Consider the following 12,382-nt stretch of genomic DNA (forward strand, 5'->3'; position numbering starts at 1 on the left):
CCATACCGCGCTGAGCACGCCCGCTCTCGTCTGATCTCGGAAGCTAAGCAGCGCAGGGCCCGGTTAGTACTTGGATGGGAGACCGCCTGGGAATACCGGGTGCTGTAAGCGTTTTGCTTTGGATTGAGCTGCTTGCAGCCGCACCAGCTGCGCTTGAGGACTGGGTCCGAGTGGGGAGTTAATCGCTTACGGCCATACCGCGCTGAGCACGCCCGCTCTCGTCTGATCTCGGAAGCTAAGCAGCGCAGGGCCCGGTTAGTACTTGGATGGGAGACCGCCTGGGAATACCGGGTGCTGTAAGCGTTTTGCTTTGGATTGAGCTGCTTGCAGCCGCACCAGCTGCGCTTGAGGACTGGGTCCGAGTGGGGAGTTAATCGCTTACGGCCATACCGCGCTGAGCACGCCCGCTCTCGTCTGATCTCGGAAGCTAAGCAGCGCAGGGCCCGGTTAGTACTTGGATGGGAGACCGCCTGGGAATACCGGGTGCTGTAAGCGTTTTGCTTTGGATTGAGCTGCTTGCAGCCGCACCAGCTGCGCTTGAGGACTGGGTCCGAGTGGGGAGTTAATCGCTTACGGCCATACCGCGCTGAGCACGCCAGCTCTCGTCTGATCTCGGAAGCTAAGCAGCGCAGGGCCCGGTTAGTACTTGGATGGGAGACCGCCTGGGAATACCGGGTGCTGTAAGCGTTTTGCTTTGGATTGAGCTGCTTGCAGCCGCACCAGCTGCGCTTGAGGACTGGGTCCGAGTGGGGAGTTAATCGCTTACGGCCATACCGCGCTGAGCACGCCCGCTCTCGTCTGATCTCGGAAGCTAAGCAGCGCAGGGCCCGGTTAGTACTTGGATGGGAGACCGCCTGGGAATACCGGGTGCTTTAAGCGTTTTGCTTTGGATTGAGCTGCTTGCAGCCGCACCAGCCGCGCTTGAGGACTGGGTCCGAGTGGGGAGTTAATCGCTTACGGCCATACCGCGCTGAGCACGCCCGCTCTCGTCTGATCTCGGAAGCTAAGCAGCGCAGGGCCCGGTTAGTACTTGGATGGGAGACCGCCTGGGAATACCGGGTGCTGTAAGCGTTTTGCTTTGGATTGAGCTGCTTGCAGCCGCACCAGCTGCGCTTGAGGACTGGGTCCGAGTGGGGAGTTAATCGCTTACGGCCATACCGCACTGAGCACGCCCGCTCTCGTCTGATCTCGGAAGCTAAGCAGCGCAGGGCCCTGTTAGTACTTGGATGGGAGACCGCCTGGGAATACCGGGTGCTGTAAGCGTTTTGCTTTGGATTGAGCTGCTTGCAGCCGCACCAGCTGCGCTTGAGGACTGGGTCCGAGTGGGGAGTTAATCGCTTACGGCCATACCGCGCTGAGCACGCCCGCTCTCGTCTGATCTCGGAAGCTAAGCAGCGCAGGGCCCGGTTAGTACTTGGATGGGAGACCGCCTGGGAATACCGGGTGCTGTAAGCGTTTTGCTTTGGATTGAGCTGCTTGCAGCCGCACCAGCTGCGCTTGAGGACTGGGTCCGAGTGGGGAGTTAATCGCTTACGGCCATACCGCGCTGAGCACGCCCGCTCTCGTCTGATCTCGGAAGCTAAGCAGCGCAGGGCCCGGTTAGTACTTGGATGGGAGACCGCCTGGGAATACCGGGTGCTGTAAGCGTTTTGCTTTGGATTGAGCTGCTTGCAGCCGCACCAGCTGCGCTTGAGGACTGGGTCCGAGTGGGGAGTTAATCGCTTACGGCCATACCGCGCTGAGCACGCCCGCTCTCGTCTGATCTCGGAAGCTAAGCAGCGCAGGGCCCGGTTAGTACTTGGATGGGAGACCGCCTGGGAATACCGGGTGCTATAAGCGTTTTGCTTTGGATTGAGCTGCTTGCAGCCGCACCAGCTGCGCTTGAGGACTGGGTCCGAGTGGGGAGTTAATCGCTTACGGCCATACCGCGCTGAGCACGCCCGCTCTCGTCTGATCTCGGAAGCTAAGCAGCGCAGGGCCCGGTTAGTACTTGGATGGGAGACCGCCTGGGAATACCGGGTGCTGTAAGCGTTTTGCTTTGGATTGAGCTGCTTGCAGCCGCACCAGCTGCGCTTGAGGACTGGGTCCGAGTGGGGAGTTAATCGCTTACGGCCATACCGCGCTGAGCACGCCCGCTCTCGTCTGATCTCGGAAGCTAAGCAGCGCAGGGCCCGGTTAGCACTTGGATGGGAGACCGCCTGGGAATACCGGGTGCTGTAAGCGTTTTGCTTTGGATTGAGCTGCTTGCAGCCGCACCAGCTGCGCTTGAGGACTGGGTCTGAGTGGGGAGTTAATCGCTTACGGCCATACCGCGCTGAGCACGCCCGCTCTCGTCTGATCTCGGAAGCTAAGCAGCGCAGGGCCCGGTTAGTACTTGGATGGGAGACCGCCTGGGAATACCGGGTGCTGTAAGCGTTTTGCTTTGGATTGAGCTGCTTGCAGCCGCACCAGCTGCGCTTGAGGACTGGGTCCGAGTGGGGAGTTAATCGCTTACGGCCATACCGCGCTGAGCACGCCCGCTCTCGTCTGATCTCGGAAGCTAAGCAGCGCAGGGCCCGGTTAGTACTTGGATGGGAGACCGCCTGGGAATACCGGGTGCTGTAAGCGTTTTGCTTTGGATTGAGCTGCTTGCAGCCGCACCAGCTGCGCTTGAGGACTGGGTCCGAGTGGGGAGTTAATCGCTTACGGCCATACCGCGCTGAGCACGCCCGCTCTCGTCTGATCTCGGAAGCTAAGCAGCGCAGGGCCCGGTTAGTACTTGGATGGGAGACCGCCTGGGAATACCGGGTGCTGTAAGCGTTTTGCTTTGGATTGAGCTGCTTGCAGCCGCACCAGCTGCGCTTGAGGACTGGGTCCGAGTGGGGAGTTAATCGCTTACGGCCATACCGCGCTGAGCACGCCCGCTCTCGTCTGATCTCGGAAGCTAAGCAGCGCAGGGCCCGGTTAGTACTTGGATGGGAGACCGCCTGGGAATACCGGGTGCTGTAAGCGTTTTGCTTTGGATTGAGCTGCTTGCAGCCGCACCAGCTGCGCTTGAGGACTGGGTCCGAGTGGGGAGTTAATCGCTTACGGCCATACCGCGCTGAGCACGCCCGCTCTCGTCTGATCTCGGAAGCTAAGCAGCGCAGGGCCCGGTTAGTACTTGGATGGGAGACCGCCTGGGAATACCGGGTGCTGTAAGCGTTTTGCTTTGGATTGAGCTGCTTGCAGCCGCACCAGCTGCGCTTGAGGACTGGGTCCGAGTGGGGAGTTAATCGCTTACGGCCATACCGCGCTGAGCACGCCCGCTCTCGTCTGATCTCGGAAGCTAAGCAGCGCAGGGCCCGGTTAGTACTTGGATGGGAGACCGCCTGGGAATACCGGGTGCTGTAAGCGTTTTGCTTTGGATTGAGCTGCTTGCAGCCGCACCAGCTGCGCTTGAGGACTGGGTCCGAGTGGGGAGTTAATCGCTTACGGCCATACCGCGCTGAGCACGCCCGCTCTCGTCTGATCTCGGAAGCTAAGCAGCGCAGGGCCCGGTTAGTACTTGGATGGGAGACCGCCTGGGAATACCGGGTGCTGTAAGCGTTTTGCTTTGGATTGAGCTGCTTGCAGCCGCACCAGCTGCGCTTGAGGACTGGGTCCGAGTGGGGAGTTAATCGCTTTACGGCCATACCGCGCTGAGCACGCCCGCTCTCGTCTGATCTCGGAAGCTAAGCAGCGCAGGGCCCGGTTAGTACTTGGATGGGAGACCGCCTGGGAATACCGGGTGCTGTAAGCGTTTTGCTTTGGATTGAGCTGCTTGCAGCCGCACCAGCTGCGCTTGAGGACTGGGTCCGAGTGGGGAGTTAATCGCTTACGGCCATACCGCGCTGAGCACGCCCGCTCTCGTCTGATCTCGGAAGCTAAGCAGCGCAGGGCCCGGTTAGTACTTGGATGGGAGACCGCCTGGGAATACCGGGTGCTGTAAGCGTTTTGCTTTGGATTGAGCTGCTTGCAGCCGCACCAGCTGCGCTTGAGGACTGGGTCCGAGTGGGGAGTTAATCGCTTACGGCCATACCGCGCTGAGCACGCCCGCTCTCGTCTGATCTCGGAAGCTAAGCAGCGCAGGGCCCGGTTAGTACTTGGATGGGAGACCGCCTGGGAATACCGGGTGCTGTAAGCGTTTTGCTTTGGATTGAGCTGCTTGCAGCCGCACCAGCTGCGCTTGAGGACTGGGTCCGAGTGGGGAGTTAATCGCTTACGGCCATACCGCGCTGAGCACGCCCGCTCTCGTCTGATCTCGGAAGCTAAGCAGCGCAGGGCCCGGTTAGCACTTGGATGGGAGACCGCCTGGGAATACCGGGTGCTGTAAGCGTTTTGCTTTGGATTGAGCTGCTTGCAGCCGCACCAGCTGCGCTTGAGGACTGGGTCCGAGTGGGGAGTTAATCGCTTACGGCCATACCGCGCTGAGCACGCCCGCTCTCGTCTGATCTCGGAAGCTAAGCAGCGCAGGGCCCGGTTAGCACTTGGATGGGAGACCGCCTGGGAATACCGGGTGCTGTAAGCGTTTTGCTTTGGATTGAGCTGCTTGCAGCCGCACCAGCTGCGCTTGAGGACTGGGTCTGAGTGGGGAGTTAATCGCTTACGGCCATACCGCGCTGAGCACGCCCGCTCTCGTCTGATCTCGGAAGCTAAGCAGCGCAGGGCCCGGTTAGTACTTGGATGGGAGACCGCCTGGGAATACCGGGTGCTGTAAGCGTTTTGCTTTGGATTGAGCTGCTTGCAGCCGCACCAGCTGCGCTTGAGGACTGGGTCCGAGTGGGGAGTTAATCGCTTACGGCCATACCGCGCTGAGCACGCCCGCTCTCGTCTGATCTCGGAAGCTAAGCAGCGCAGGGCCCGGTTAGTACTTGGATGGGAGACCGCCTGGGAATACCGGGTGCTGTAAGCGTTTTGCTTTGGATTGAGCTGCTTGCAGCCGCACCAGCTGCGCTTGAGGACTGGGTCCGAGTGGGGAGTTAATCGCTTACGGCCATACCGCGCTGAGCACGCCCGCTCTCGTCTGATCTCGGAAGCTAAGCAGCGCAGGGCCCGGTTAGTACTTGGATGGGAGACCGCCTGGGAATACCGGGTGCTGTAAGCGTTTTGCTTTGGATTGAGCTGCTTGCAGCCGCACCAGCTGCGCTTGAGGACTGGGTCCGAGTGGGGAGTTAATCGCTTACGGCCATACCGCGCTGAGCACGCCCGCTCTCGTCTGATCTCGGAAGCTAAGCAGCGCAGGGCCCGGTTAGTACTTGGATGGGAGACCGCCTGGGAATACCGGGTGCTGTAAGCGTTTTGCTTTGGATTGAGCTGCTTGCAGCCGCACCAGCTGCGCTTGAGGACTGGGTCCGAGTGGGGAGTTAATCGCTTACGGCCATACCGCGCTGAGCACGCCCGCTCTCGTCTGATCTCGGAAGCTAAGCAGCGCAGGGCCCGGTTAGTACTTGGATGGGAGACCGCCTGGGAATACCGGGTGCTGTAAGCGTTTTGCTTTGGATTGAGCTGCTTGCAGCCGCACCAGCTGCGCTTGAGGACTGGGTCCGAGTGGGGAGTTAATCGCTTACGGCCATACCGCGCTGAGCACGCCCGCTCTCGTCTGATCTCGGAAGCTAAGCAGCGCAGGGCCCGGTTAGTACTTGGATGGGAGACCGCCTGGGAATACCGGGTGCTGTAAGCGTTTTGCTTTGGATTGAGCTGCTTGCAGCCGCACCAGCTGCGCTTGAGGACTGGGTCCGAGTGGGGAGTTAATCGCTTACGGCCATACCGCACTGAGCACGCCCGCTCTCGTCTGATCTCGGAAGCTAAGCAGCGCAGGGCCCGGTTAGTACTTGGATGGGAGACCGCCTGGGAATACCGGGTGCTGTAAGCGTTTTGCTTTGGATTGAGCTGCTTGCAGCCGCACCAGCTGCGCTTGAGGACTGGGTCCGAGTGGGGAGTTAATCGCTTACGGCCATACCGCGCTGAGCACGCCCGCTCTCGTCTGATCTCGGAAGCTAAGCAGCGCAGGGCCCGGTTAGTACTTGGATGGGAGACCGCCTGGGAATACCGGGTGCTGTAAGCGTTTTGCTTTGGATTGAGCTGCTTGCAGCCGCACCAGCTGCGCTTGAGGACTGGGTCCGAGTGGGGAGTTAATCGCTTACGGCCATACCGCGCTGAGCACGCCCGCTCTCGTCTGATCTCGGAAGCTAAGCAGCGCAGGGCCCGGTTAGTACTTGGATGGGAGACCGCCTGGGAATACCGGGTGCTGTAAGCGTTTTGCTTTGGATTGAGCTGCTTGCAGCCGCACCAGCTGCGCTTGAGGACTGGGTCCGAGTGGGGAGTTAATCGCTTACGGCCATACCGCGCTGAGCACGCCCGCTCTCGTCTGATCTCGAGCAGCGCAGGGCCCGGTTAGTACTTGGATGGGAGACCGCCTGGGAATACCGGGTGCTGTAAGCGTTTTGCTTTGGATTGAGCTGCTTGCAGCCGCACCAGCTGCGCTTGAGGACTGGGTCCGAGTGGGGAGTTAATCGCTTACGGCCATACCGCGCTGAGCACGCCCGCTCTCGTCTGATCTCGGAAGCTAAGCAGCGCAGGGCCCGGTTAGTACTTGGATGGGAGACCGCCTGGGAATACCGGGTGCTGTAAGCGTTTTGCTTTGGATTGAGCTGCTTGCAGCCGCACCAGCTGCGCTTGAGGACTGGGTCCGAGTGGGGAGTTAATCGCTTACGGCCATACCGCGCTGAGCACGCCCGCTCTCGTCTGATCTCGGAAGCTAAGCAGCGCAGGGCCCGGTTAGTGCTTGGATGGGAGACCGCCTGGGAATACCGGGTGCTGTAAGCGTTTTGCTTTGGATTGAGCTGCTTGCAGCCGCACCAGCTGCGCTTGAGGACTGGGTCCGAGTGGGGAGTTAATCGCTTACGGCCATACCGCGCTGAGCACGCCCGCTCTCGTCTGATCTCGGAAGCTAAGCAGCGCAGGGCCCGGTTAGTACTTGGATGGGAGACCGCCTGGGAATACCGGGTGCTGTAAGCGTTTTGCTTTGGATTGAGCTGCTTGCAGCCGCACCAGCTGCGCTTGAGGACTGGGTCCGAGTGGGGAGTTAATCGCTTACGGCCATACCGCGCTGAGCACGCCCGCTCTCGTCTGATCTCGGAAGCTAAGCAGCGCAGGGCCCGGTTAGTACTTGGATGGGAGACCGCCTGGGAGTAACGGGTGCCGTAAGCGTTTTGCTTTGGATTGAGCTGCTTGCAGCCGCACCAGCTGCGCTTGAGGACTGGGTCCGAGTGGGGAGTTAATCGCTTACGGCCATACCGCGCTGAGCACGCCCGCTCTCGTCTGATCTCGGAAGCTAAGCAGCGCAGGGCCCGGTTAGTACTTGGATGGGAGACCGCCTGGGAATACCGGGTGCTGTAAGCGTTTTGCTTTGGATTGAGCTGCTTGCAGCCGCACCAGCTGCGCTTGAGGACTGGGTCCGAGTGGGGAGTTAATCGCTTACGGCCATACCGCGCTGAGCACGCCCGCTCTCGTCTGATCTCGGAAGCTAAGCAGCGCAGGGCCCGGTTAATACTTGGATGGGAGACCGCCTGAGAATACCGGGTGCTGTAAGCGTTTTGCTTTGGATTGAGCTGCTTGCAGCCGCACCAGCTGCGCTTGAGGACTGGGTCCGAGTGGGGAGTTAATCGCTTACGGCCATACCGCGCTGAGCACGCCCGCTCTCGTCTGATCTCGGAAGCTAAGCAGCGCAGGGCCCGGTTAGTACTTGGATGGGAGACCGCCTGGGAATACCGGGTGCTGTAAGCGTTTTGCTTTGGATTGAGCTGCTTGCAGCCGCACCAGCTGCGCTTGAGGACTGGGTCCGAGTGGGGAGTTAATCGCTTACGGCCATACCGCGCTGAGCACGCCCGCTCTCGTCTGATCTCGGAAGCTAAGCAGCGCAGGGCCCGGTTAGTACTTGGATGGGAGACCGCCTGGGAATACCGGGTGCTGTAAGCGTTTTGCTTTGGATTGAGCTGCTTGCAGCCGCACCAGCTGCGCTTGAGGACTGGGTCCGAGTGGGGAGTTAATCGCTTACGGCCATACCGCGCTGAGCACGCCCGCACTCGTCTGATCTCGGAAGCTAAGCAGCGCAGGGCCCGGTTAGTACTTGGATGGGAGACCGCCTGGGAATACCGGGTGCTGTAAGCGTTTTGCTTTGGATTGAGCTGCTTGCAGCCGCACCAGCTGCGCTTGAGGACTGGGTCCGAGTGGGGAGTTAATCGCTTACGGCCATACCGCGCTGAGCACGCCCGCTCTCGTCTGATCTCGGAAGCTAAGCAGCGCAGGGCCCGGTTAGTACTTGGATGGGAGACCGCCTGGGAATACCGGGTGCTGTAAGCGTTTTGCTTTGGATTGAGCTGCTTGCAGCCGCACCAGCTGCGCTTGAGGACTGGGTCCGAGTGGGGAGTTAATCGCTTACGGCCATACCGCGCTGAGCACGCCCGCTCTCGTCTGATCTCGGAAGCTAAGCAGCGCAGGGCCCGGTTAGTACTTGGATGGGAGACCGCCTGGGAATACCGGGTGCTGTAAGCGTTTTGCTTTGGATTGAGCTGCTTGCAGCCGCACCAGCTGCGCTTGAGGACTGGGTCCGAGTGGGGAGTTAATCGCTTACGGCCATACCGCGCTGAGCACGCCCGCTCTCGTCTGATCTCGGAAGCTAAGCAGCGCAGGGCCCGGTTAGTACTTGGATGGGAGACCGCCTGGGAATACCGGGTGCTGTAAGCGTTTTGCTTTGGATTGAGCTGCTTGCAGCCGCACCAGCTGCGCTTGAGGACTGGGTCCGAGTGGGGAGTTAATCGCTTACGGCCATACCGCGCTGAGCACGCCCGCTCTCGTCTGATCTCGGAAGCTAAGCAGCGCAGGGCCCGGTTAGTACTTGGATGGGAGACCGCCTGGGAATACCGGGTGCTGTAAGCGTTTTGCTTTGGATTGAGCTGCTTGCAGCCGCACCAGCTGCGCTTGAGGACTGGGTCCGAGTGGGGAGTTAATCGCTTACGGCCATACCGCGCTGAGCACGCCCGCTCTCGTCTGATCTCGGAAGCTAAGCAGCGCAGGGCCCGGTTAGTACTTGGATGGGAGACCGCCTGGGAATACCGGGTGCTGTAAGCGTTTTGCTTTGGATTGAGCTGCTTGCAGCCGCACCAGCTGCGCTTGAGGACTGGGTCCGAGTGGGGAGTTAATCGCTTACGGCCATACCGCGCTGAGCACGCCCGCTCTCGTCTGATCTCGGAAGCTAAGCAGCGCAGGGCCCGGTTAGTACTTGGATGGGAGACCGCCTGGGAATACCGGGTGCTGTAAGCGTTTTGCTTTGGATTGAGCTGCTTGCAGCCGCACCAGCTGCGCTTGAGGACTGGGTCCGAGTGGGGAGTTAATCGCTTACGGCCATACCGCGCTGAGCACGCCCGCTCTCGTCTGATCTCGGAAGCTAAGCAGCGCAGGGCCCGGTTAGTACTTGGATGGGAGACCGCCTGGGAATACCGGGTGCTGTAAGCGTTTTGCTTTGGATTGAGCTGCTTGCAGCCGCACCAGCTGCGCTTGAGGACTGGGTCCGAGTGGGGAGTTAATCGCTTACGGCCATACCGCGCTGAGCACGCCCGCTCTCGTCTGATCTCGGAAGCTAAGCAGCGCAGGGCCCGGTTAGTACTTGGATGGGAGACCGCCTGGGAATACCGGGTGCTGTAAGCGTTTTGCTTTGGATTGAGCTGCTTGCAGCCGCACCAGCTGCGCTTGAGGACTGGGTCCGAGTGGGGAGTTAATCGCTTACGGCCATACCGCGCTGAGCACGCCCGCTCTCGTCTGATCTCGGAAGCTAAGCAGCGCAGGGCCCGGTTAGTACTTGGATGGGAGACCGCCTGGGAATACCGGGTGCTGTAAGCGTTTTGCTTTGGATTGAGCTGCTTGCAGCCGCACCAGCTGCGCTTGAGGACTGGGTCCGAGTGGGGAGTTAATCGCTTACGGCCATACCGCGCTGAGCACGCCCGCTCTCGTCTGATCTCGGAAGCTAAGCAGCGCAGGGCCCGGTTAGTACTTGGATGGGAGACCGCCTGGGAATACCGGGTGCTGTAAGCGTTTTGCTTTGGATTGAGCTGCTTGCAGCCGCACCAGCTGCGCTTGAGGACTGGGTCCGAGTGGGGAGTTAATCGCTTACGGCCATACCGCGCTGAGCACGCCCGCTCTCGTCTGATCTCGGAAGCTAAGCAGCGCAGGGCCCGGTTAGTACTTGGATGGGAGACCGCCTGGGAATACCGGGTGCTGTAAGCGTTTTGCTTTGGATTGAGCTGCTTGCAGCCGCACCAGCTGCGCTTGAGGACTGGGTCCGAGTGGGGAGTTAATCGCTTACGGCCATACCGCGCTGAGCACGCCCGCTCTCGTCTGATCTCGGAAGCTAAGCAGCGCAGGGCCCGGTTAGTACTTGGATGGGAGACCGCCTGGGAATACCGGGTGCTGTAAGCGTTTTGCTTTGGATTGAGCTGCTTGCAGCCGCACCAGCTGCGCTTGAGGACTGGGTCCGAGTGGGGAGTTAATCGCTTACGGCCATACCGCGCTGAGCACGCCCGCTCTCGTCTGATCTCGGAAGCTAAGCAGCGCAGGGCCCGGTTAGTACTTGGATGGGAGACCGCCTGGGAATACCGGGTGCTGTAAGCGTTTTGCTTTGGATTGAGCTGCTTGCAGCCGCACCAGCTGCGCTTGAGGACTGGGTCCGAGTGGGGAGTTAATCGCTTACGGCCATACCGCGCTGAGCACGCCCGCTCTCGTCTGATCTCGGAAGCTAAGCAGCGCAGGGCCCGGTTAGTACTTGGATGGGAGACCGCCTGGGAATACCGGGTGCTGTAAGCGTTTTGCTTTGGATTGAGCTGCTTGCAGCCGCACCAGCTGCGCTTGAGGACTGGGTCCGAGTGGGGAGTTAATCGCTTACGGCCATACCGCGCTGAGCACGCCCGCTCTCGTCTGATCTCGGAAGCTAAGCAGCGCAGGGCCCGGTTAGTACTTGGATGGGAGACCGCCTGGGAATACCGGGTGCTGTAAGCGTTTTGCTTTGGATTGAGCTGCTTGCAGCCGCACCAGCTGCGCTTGAGGACTGGGTCCGAGTGGGGAGTTAATCGCTTACGGCCATACCGCGCTGAGCACGCCCGCTCTCGTCTGATCTCGGAAGCTAAGCAGCGCAGGGCCCGGTTAGTACTTGGATGGGAGACCGCCTGGGAATACCGGGTGCTGTAAGCGTTTTGCTTTGGATTGAGCTGCTTGCAGCCGCACCAGCTGCGCTTGAGGACTGGGTCCGAGTGGGGAGTTAATCGCTTACGGCCATACCGCGCTGAGCACGCCCGCTCTCGTCTGATCTCGGAAGCTAAGCAGCGCAGGGCCCGGTTAGTACTTGGATGGGAGACCGCCTGGGAATACCGGGTGCTGTAAGCGTTTTGCTTTGGATTGAGCTGCTTGCAGCCGCACCAGCTGCGCTTGAGGACTGGGTCCGAGTGGGGAGTTAATCGCTTACGGCCATACCGCGCTGAGCACGCCCGCTCTCGTCTGATCTCGGAAGCTAAGCAGCGCAGGGCCCGGTTAGTACTTGGATGGGAGACCGCCTGGGAATACCGGGTGCTGTAAGCGTTTTGCTTTGGATTGAGCTGCTTGCAGCCGCACCAGCTGCGCTTGAGGACTGGGTCCGAGTGGGGAGTTAATCGCTTACGGCCATACCGCGCTGAGCACGCCCGCTCTCGTCTGATCTCGGAAGCTAAGCAGCGCAGGGCCCGGTTAGTACTTGGATGGGAGACCGCCTGGGAATACCGGGTGCTGTAAGCGTTTTGCTTTGGATTGAGCTGCTTGCAGCCGCACCAGCTGCGCTTGAGGACTGGGTCCGAGTGGGGAGTTAATCGCTTACGGCCATACCGCGCTGAGCACGCCCGCTCTCGTCTGATCTCGGAAGCTAAGCAGCGCAGGGCCCGGTTAGTACTTGGATGGGAGACCGCCTGGGAATACCGGGTGCTGTAAGCGTTTTGCTTTGGATTGAGCTGCTTGCAGCCGCACCAGCTGCGCTTGAGGACTGGGTCCGAGTGGGGAGTTAATCGCTTACGGCCATACCGCGCTGAGCACGCCCGCTCTCGTCTGATCTCGGAAGCTAAGCAGAGCAGGGCCCGGTTAGTACTTGGATGGGAGACCGCCTGGGAATACCGGGTGCTGTAAGCGTTTTGCTTTGGATTGAGCTGCTTGCAGCCGCACCAGCTGCGCTTGAGGACTGGGTCCGAGTGGGGAGTTAATCGCTTACGGCCATACCGCGCTGAGCACGCCCGCTCTCGTCTGATCTCGGAAGCTAAGCAGCGCAGGGCCCGGTTAGTACTTGGATGGGAGACCGCCTGGGAATACCGGG

At 60.4% G+C, this 12,382-nt stretch overlaps 62 non-coding genes and 3 pseudogenes across 62 annotated transcripts in view; all 65 read left to right on the top strand.

The window, feature by feature from the left end:
- LOC134080959 (5S ribosomal RNA) overlaps positions 1 to 111 on the top strand; it is a 119-nt gene extending 8 nt beyond the window's left edge. Inside the window, exon 1 of the ribosomal RNA XR_009939283.1 lies at positions 1 to 111. This exon is cut by the window's left edge and continues 8 nt beyond it. This is a non-coding gene — a ribosomal RNA (5S ribosomal RNA).
- A 73-nt stretch (positions 112 to 184) lies between these two features.
- LOC134080960 (5S ribosomal RNA) lies at positions 185 to 303 on the top strand. Its single transcript, XR_009939284.1, has one exon. It is a non-coding gene; the product is annotated as a 5S ribosomal RNA (ribosomal RNA).
- A 73-nt stretch (positions 304 to 376) lies between these two features.
- LOC134080961 (5S ribosomal RNA) lies at positions 377 to 495 on the top strand. The gene has a single exon (XR_009939285.1). It is a non-coding gene; the product is annotated as a 5S ribosomal RNA (ribosomal RNA).
- Positions 496 to 568: 73 nt separating this feature from the next.
- On the top strand, positions 569 to 687 carry LOC134081099 (5S ribosomal RNA). Its single transcript, XR_009939418.1, has one exon. It is a non-coding gene; the product is annotated as a 5S ribosomal RNA (ribosomal RNA).
- Positions 688 to 760: 73 nt separating this feature from the next.
- LOC134081113 (5S ribosomal RNA) lies at positions 761 to 879 on the top strand. The gene has a single exon (XR_009939431.1). It is a non-coding gene; the product is annotated as a 5S ribosomal RNA (ribosomal RNA).
- A 73-nt stretch (positions 880 to 952) lies between these two features.
- LOC134080962 (5S ribosomal RNA) lies at positions 953 to 1,071 on the top strand. Its single transcript, XR_009939286.1, has one exon. It is a non-coding gene; the product is annotated as a 5S ribosomal RNA (ribosomal RNA).
- A 73-nt stretch (positions 1,072 to 1,144) lies between these two features.
- LOC134081138 (5S ribosomal RNA) lies at positions 1,145 to 1,263 on the top strand (annotated as a pseudogene).
- A 73-nt stretch (positions 1,264 to 1,336) lies between these two features.
- LOC134080963 (5S ribosomal RNA) lies at positions 1,337 to 1,455 on the top strand. Its single transcript, XR_009939287.1, has one exon. It is a non-coding gene; the product is annotated as a 5S ribosomal RNA (ribosomal RNA).
- A 73-nt stretch (positions 1,456 to 1,528) lies between these two features.
- On the top strand, positions 1,529 to 1,647 carry LOC134080964 (5S ribosomal RNA). The gene has a single exon (XR_009939288.1). It is a non-coding gene; the product is annotated as a 5S ribosomal RNA (ribosomal RNA).
- Positions 1,648 to 1,720: 73 nt separating this feature from the next.
- On the top strand, positions 1,721 to 1,839 carry LOC134081095 (5S ribosomal RNA). The gene has a single exon (XR_009939414.1). It is a non-coding gene; the product is annotated as a 5S ribosomal RNA (ribosomal RNA).
- Positions 1,840 to 1,912: 73 nt separating this feature from the next.
- LOC134080965 (5S ribosomal RNA) lies at positions 1,913 to 2,031 on the top strand. The gene has a single exon (XR_009939289.1). It is a non-coding gene; the product is annotated as a 5S ribosomal RNA (ribosomal RNA).
- A 73-nt stretch (positions 2,032 to 2,104) lies between these two features.
- Positions 2,105 to 2,223, top strand: LOC134081123 (5S ribosomal RNA). The gene has a single exon (XR_009939441.1). It is a non-coding gene; the product is annotated as a 5S ribosomal RNA (ribosomal RNA).
- Positions 2,224 to 2,296: 73 nt separating this feature from the next.
- Positions 2,297 to 2,415, top strand: LOC134080966 (5S ribosomal RNA). The gene has a single exon (XR_009939290.1). It is a non-coding gene; the product is annotated as a 5S ribosomal RNA (ribosomal RNA).
- Positions 2,416 to 2,488: 73 nt separating this feature from the next.
- Positions 2,489 to 2,607, top strand: LOC134080968 (5S ribosomal RNA). The gene has a single exon (XR_009939292.1). It is a non-coding gene; the product is annotated as a 5S ribosomal RNA (ribosomal RNA).
- A 73-nt stretch (positions 2,608 to 2,680) lies between these two features.
- Positions 2,681 to 2,799, top strand: LOC134080969 (5S ribosomal RNA). Its single transcript, XR_009939293.1, has one exon. It is a non-coding gene; the product is annotated as a 5S ribosomal RNA (ribosomal RNA).
- A 73-nt stretch (positions 2,800 to 2,872) lies between these two features.
- LOC134080970 (5S ribosomal RNA) lies at positions 2,873 to 2,991 on the top strand. Its single transcript, XR_009939294.1, has one exon. It is a non-coding gene; the product is annotated as a 5S ribosomal RNA (ribosomal RNA).
- A 73-nt stretch (positions 2,992 to 3,064) lies between these two features.
- LOC134080971 (5S ribosomal RNA) lies at positions 3,065 to 3,183 on the top strand. Its single transcript, XR_009939295.1, has one exon. It is a non-coding gene; the product is annotated as a 5S ribosomal RNA (ribosomal RNA).
- Positions 3,184 to 3,256: 73 nt separating this feature from the next.
- On the top strand, positions 3,257 to 3,375 carry LOC134080972 (5S ribosomal RNA). Its single transcript, XR_009939296.1, has one exon. It is a non-coding gene; the product is annotated as a 5S ribosomal RNA (ribosomal RNA).
- Positions 3,376 to 3,448: 73 nt separating this feature from the next.
- On the top strand, positions 3,449 to 3,567 carry LOC134080973 (5S ribosomal RNA). The gene has a single exon (XR_009939297.1). It is a non-coding gene; the product is annotated as a 5S ribosomal RNA (ribosomal RNA).
- A 74-nt stretch (positions 3,568 to 3,641) lies between these two features.
- On the top strand, positions 3,642 to 3,760 carry LOC134081114 (5S ribosomal RNA). The gene has a single exon (XR_009939432.1). It is a non-coding gene; the product is annotated as a 5S ribosomal RNA (ribosomal RNA).
- A 73-nt stretch (positions 3,761 to 3,833) lies between these two features.
- LOC134080974 (5S ribosomal RNA) lies at positions 3,834 to 3,952 on the top strand. The gene has a single exon (XR_009939298.1). It is a non-coding gene; the product is annotated as a 5S ribosomal RNA (ribosomal RNA).
- Positions 3,953 to 4,025: 73 nt separating this feature from the next.
- Positions 4,026 to 4,144, top strand: LOC134080975 (5S ribosomal RNA). Its single transcript, XR_009939299.1, has one exon. It is a non-coding gene; the product is annotated as a 5S ribosomal RNA (ribosomal RNA).
- A 73-nt stretch (positions 4,145 to 4,217) lies between these two features.
- LOC134081124 (5S ribosomal RNA) lies at positions 4,218 to 4,336 on the top strand. The gene has a single exon (XR_009939442.1). It is a non-coding gene; the product is annotated as a 5S ribosomal RNA (ribosomal RNA).
- A 73-nt stretch (positions 4,337 to 4,409) lies between these two features.
- On the top strand, positions 4,410 to 4,528 carry LOC134081125 (5S ribosomal RNA). The gene has a single exon (XR_009939443.1). It is a non-coding gene; the product is annotated as a 5S ribosomal RNA (ribosomal RNA).
- Positions 4,529 to 4,601: 73 nt separating this feature from the next.
- LOC134080976 (5S ribosomal RNA) lies at positions 4,602 to 4,720 on the top strand. Its single transcript, XR_009939300.1, has one exon. It is a non-coding gene; the product is annotated as a 5S ribosomal RNA (ribosomal RNA).
- A 73-nt stretch (positions 4,721 to 4,793) lies between these two features.
- On the top strand, positions 4,794 to 4,912 carry LOC134080977 (5S ribosomal RNA). Its single transcript, XR_009939301.1, has one exon. It is a non-coding gene; the product is annotated as a 5S ribosomal RNA (ribosomal RNA).
- Positions 4,913 to 4,985: 73 nt separating this feature from the next.
- LOC134080979 (5S ribosomal RNA) lies at positions 4,986 to 5,104 on the top strand. The gene has a single exon (XR_009939303.1). It is a non-coding gene; the product is annotated as a 5S ribosomal RNA (ribosomal RNA).
- A 73-nt stretch (positions 5,105 to 5,177) lies between these two features.
- Positions 5,178 to 5,296, top strand: LOC134080980 (5S ribosomal RNA). Its single transcript, XR_009939304.1, has one exon. It is a non-coding gene; the product is annotated as a 5S ribosomal RNA (ribosomal RNA).
- A 73-nt stretch (positions 5,297 to 5,369) lies between these two features.
- On the top strand, positions 5,370 to 5,488 carry LOC134080981 (5S ribosomal RNA). Its single transcript, XR_009939305.1, has one exon. It is a non-coding gene; the product is annotated as a 5S ribosomal RNA (ribosomal RNA).
- A 73-nt stretch (positions 5,489 to 5,561) lies between these two features.
- On the top strand, positions 5,562 to 5,680 carry LOC134080982 (5S ribosomal RNA). Its single transcript, XR_009939306.1, has one exon. It is a non-coding gene; the product is annotated as a 5S ribosomal RNA (ribosomal RNA).
- A 73-nt stretch (positions 5,681 to 5,753) lies between these two features.
- LOC134081081 (5S ribosomal RNA) lies at positions 5,754 to 5,872 on the top strand. Its single transcript, XR_009939401.1, has one exon. It is a non-coding gene; the product is annotated as a 5S ribosomal RNA (ribosomal RNA).
- Positions 5,873 to 5,945: 73 nt separating this feature from the next.
- On the top strand, positions 5,946 to 6,064 carry LOC134080983 (5S ribosomal RNA). Its single transcript, XR_009939307.1, has one exon. It is a non-coding gene; the product is annotated as a 5S ribosomal RNA (ribosomal RNA).
- A 73-nt stretch (positions 6,065 to 6,137) lies between these two features.
- LOC134080985 (5S ribosomal RNA) lies at positions 6,138 to 6,256 on the top strand. Its single transcript, XR_009939308.1, has one exon. It is a non-coding gene; the product is annotated as a 5S ribosomal RNA (ribosomal RNA).
- A 73-nt stretch (positions 6,257 to 6,329) lies between these two features.
- Positions 6,330 to 6,441, top strand: LOC134081157 (5S ribosomal RNA; annotated as a pseudogene).
- A 73-nt stretch (positions 6,442 to 6,514) lies between these two features.
- LOC134080986 (5S ribosomal RNA) lies at positions 6,515 to 6,633 on the top strand. Its single transcript, XR_009939309.1, has one exon. It is a non-coding gene; the product is annotated as a 5S ribosomal RNA (ribosomal RNA).
- Positions 6,634 to 6,706: 73 nt separating this feature from the next.
- Positions 6,707 to 6,825, top strand: LOC134081103 (5S ribosomal RNA). Its single transcript, XR_009939422.1, has one exon. It is a non-coding gene; the product is annotated as a 5S ribosomal RNA (ribosomal RNA).
- Positions 6,826 to 6,898: 73 nt separating this feature from the next.
- On the top strand, positions 6,899 to 7,017 carry LOC134080987 (5S ribosomal RNA). Its single transcript, XR_009939310.1, has one exon. It is a non-coding gene; the product is annotated as a 5S ribosomal RNA (ribosomal RNA).
- Positions 7,018 to 7,090: 73 nt separating this feature from the next.
- On the top strand, positions 7,091 to 7,209 carry LOC134081085 (5S ribosomal RNA). The gene has a single exon (XR_009939405.1). It is a non-coding gene; the product is annotated as a 5S ribosomal RNA (ribosomal RNA).
- A 73-nt stretch (positions 7,210 to 7,282) lies between these two features.
- Positions 7,283 to 7,401, top strand: LOC134080988 (5S ribosomal RNA). The gene has a single exon (XR_009939311.1). It is a non-coding gene; the product is annotated as a 5S ribosomal RNA (ribosomal RNA).
- Positions 7,402 to 7,474: 73 nt separating this feature from the next.
- Positions 7,475 to 7,593, top strand: LOC134081106 (5S ribosomal RNA). Its single transcript, XR_009939425.1, has one exon. It is a non-coding gene; the product is annotated as a 5S ribosomal RNA (ribosomal RNA).
- Positions 7,594 to 7,666: 73 nt separating this feature from the next.
- LOC134080989 (5S ribosomal RNA) lies at positions 7,667 to 7,785 on the top strand. The gene has a single exon (XR_009939312.1). It is a non-coding gene; the product is annotated as a 5S ribosomal RNA (ribosomal RNA).
- A 73-nt stretch (positions 7,786 to 7,858) lies between these two features.
- Positions 7,859 to 7,977, top strand: LOC134080991 (5S ribosomal RNA). The gene has a single exon (XR_009939314.1). It is a non-coding gene; the product is annotated as a 5S ribosomal RNA (ribosomal RNA).
- A 73-nt stretch (positions 7,978 to 8,050) lies between these two features.
- Positions 8,051 to 8,169, top strand: LOC134081079 (5S ribosomal RNA). The gene has a single exon (XR_009939399.1). It is a non-coding gene; the product is annotated as a 5S ribosomal RNA (ribosomal RNA).
- Positions 8,170 to 8,242: 73 nt separating this feature from the next.
- Positions 8,243 to 8,361, top strand: LOC134080992 (5S ribosomal RNA). Its single transcript, XR_009939315.1, has one exon. It is a non-coding gene; the product is annotated as a 5S ribosomal RNA (ribosomal RNA).
- Positions 8,362 to 8,434: 73 nt separating this feature from the next.
- LOC134080993 (5S ribosomal RNA) lies at positions 8,435 to 8,553 on the top strand. The gene has a single exon (XR_009939316.1). It is a non-coding gene; the product is annotated as a 5S ribosomal RNA (ribosomal RNA).
- Positions 8,554 to 8,626: 73 nt separating this feature from the next.
- Positions 8,627 to 8,745, top strand: LOC134080994 (5S ribosomal RNA). The gene has a single exon (XR_009939317.1). It is a non-coding gene; the product is annotated as a 5S ribosomal RNA (ribosomal RNA).
- Positions 8,746 to 8,818: 73 nt separating this feature from the next.
- On the top strand, positions 8,819 to 8,937 carry LOC134080995 (5S ribosomal RNA). The gene has a single exon (XR_009939318.1). It is a non-coding gene; the product is annotated as a 5S ribosomal RNA (ribosomal RNA).
- Positions 8,938 to 9,010: 73 nt separating this feature from the next.
- On the top strand, positions 9,011 to 9,129 carry LOC134080996 (5S ribosomal RNA). The gene has a single exon (XR_009939319.1). It is a non-coding gene; the product is annotated as a 5S ribosomal RNA (ribosomal RNA).
- Positions 9,130 to 9,202: 73 nt separating this feature from the next.
- On the top strand, positions 9,203 to 9,321 carry LOC134080997 (5S ribosomal RNA). The gene has a single exon (XR_009939320.1). It is a non-coding gene; the product is annotated as a 5S ribosomal RNA (ribosomal RNA).
- A 73-nt stretch (positions 9,322 to 9,394) lies between these two features.
- Positions 9,395 to 9,513, top strand: LOC134080998 (5S ribosomal RNA). Its single transcript, XR_009939321.1, has one exon. It is a non-coding gene; the product is annotated as a 5S ribosomal RNA (ribosomal RNA).
- A 73-nt stretch (positions 9,514 to 9,586) lies between these two features.
- Positions 9,587 to 9,705, top strand: LOC134080999 (5S ribosomal RNA). The gene has a single exon (XR_009939322.1). It is a non-coding gene; the product is annotated as a 5S ribosomal RNA (ribosomal RNA).
- A 73-nt stretch (positions 9,706 to 9,778) lies between these two features.
- Positions 9,779 to 9,897, top strand: LOC134081001 (5S ribosomal RNA). Its single transcript, XR_009939323.1, has one exon. It is a non-coding gene; the product is annotated as a 5S ribosomal RNA (ribosomal RNA).
- A 73-nt stretch (positions 9,898 to 9,970) lies between these two features.
- Positions 9,971 to 10,089, top strand: LOC134081003 (5S ribosomal RNA). Its single transcript, XR_009939325.1, has one exon. It is a non-coding gene; the product is annotated as a 5S ribosomal RNA (ribosomal RNA).
- Positions 10,090 to 10,162: 73 nt separating this feature from the next.
- Positions 10,163 to 10,281, top strand: LOC134081004 (5S ribosomal RNA). Its single transcript, XR_009939326.1, has one exon. It is a non-coding gene; the product is annotated as a 5S ribosomal RNA (ribosomal RNA).
- A 73-nt stretch (positions 10,282 to 10,354) lies between these two features.
- On the top strand, positions 10,355 to 10,473 carry LOC134081005 (5S ribosomal RNA). Its single transcript, XR_009939327.1, has one exon. It is a non-coding gene; the product is annotated as a 5S ribosomal RNA (ribosomal RNA).
- A 73-nt stretch (positions 10,474 to 10,546) lies between these two features.
- LOC134081006 (5S ribosomal RNA) lies at positions 10,547 to 10,665 on the top strand. Its single transcript, XR_009939328.1, has one exon. It is a non-coding gene; the product is annotated as a 5S ribosomal RNA (ribosomal RNA).
- A 73-nt stretch (positions 10,666 to 10,738) lies between these two features.
- LOC134081007 (5S ribosomal RNA) lies at positions 10,739 to 10,857 on the top strand. Its single transcript, XR_009939329.1, has one exon. It is a non-coding gene; the product is annotated as a 5S ribosomal RNA (ribosomal RNA).
- Positions 10,858 to 10,930: 73 nt separating this feature from the next.
- Positions 10,931 to 11,049, top strand: LOC134081008 (5S ribosomal RNA). The gene has a single exon (XR_009939330.1). It is a non-coding gene; the product is annotated as a 5S ribosomal RNA (ribosomal RNA).
- Positions 11,050 to 11,122: 73 nt separating this feature from the next.
- LOC134081009 (5S ribosomal RNA) lies at positions 11,123 to 11,241 on the top strand. Its single transcript, XR_009939331.1, has one exon. It is a non-coding gene; the product is annotated as a 5S ribosomal RNA (ribosomal RNA).
- A 73-nt stretch (positions 11,242 to 11,314) lies between these two features.
- On the top strand, positions 11,315 to 11,433 carry LOC134081010 (5S ribosomal RNA). The gene has a single exon (XR_009939332.1). It is a non-coding gene; the product is annotated as a 5S ribosomal RNA (ribosomal RNA).
- Positions 11,434 to 11,506: 73 nt separating this feature from the next.
- On the top strand, positions 11,507 to 11,625 carry LOC134081011 (5S ribosomal RNA). Its single transcript, XR_009939333.1, has one exon. It is a non-coding gene; the product is annotated as a 5S ribosomal RNA (ribosomal RNA).
- A 73-nt stretch (positions 11,626 to 11,698) lies between these two features.
- On the top strand, positions 11,699 to 11,817 carry LOC134081012 (5S ribosomal RNA). The gene has a single exon (XR_009939334.1). It is a non-coding gene; the product is annotated as a 5S ribosomal RNA (ribosomal RNA).
- A 73-nt stretch (positions 11,818 to 11,890) lies between these two features.
- On the top strand, positions 11,891 to 12,009 carry LOC134081014 (5S ribosomal RNA). The gene has a single exon (XR_009939336.1). It is a non-coding gene; the product is annotated as a 5S ribosomal RNA (ribosomal RNA).
- Positions 12,010 to 12,082: 73 nt separating this feature from the next.
- Positions 12,083 to 12,201, top strand: LOC134081083 (5S ribosomal RNA). The gene has a single exon (XR_009939403.1). It is a non-coding gene; the product is annotated as a 5S ribosomal RNA (ribosomal RNA).
- Positions 12,202 to 12,274: 73 nt separating this feature from the next.
- On the top strand, positions 12,275 to 12,382 carry LOC134081156 (5S ribosomal RNA; annotated as a pseudogene).

This window comes from Sardina pilchardus, chromosome 5 (genome assembly GCF_963854185.1).
Source record: "Sardina pilchardus chromosome 5, fSarPil1.1, whole genome shotgun sequence".
Lineage (NCBI taxonomy): Eukaryota > Metazoa > Chordata > Actinopteri > Clupeiformes > Clupeidae > Sardina > Sardina pilchardus.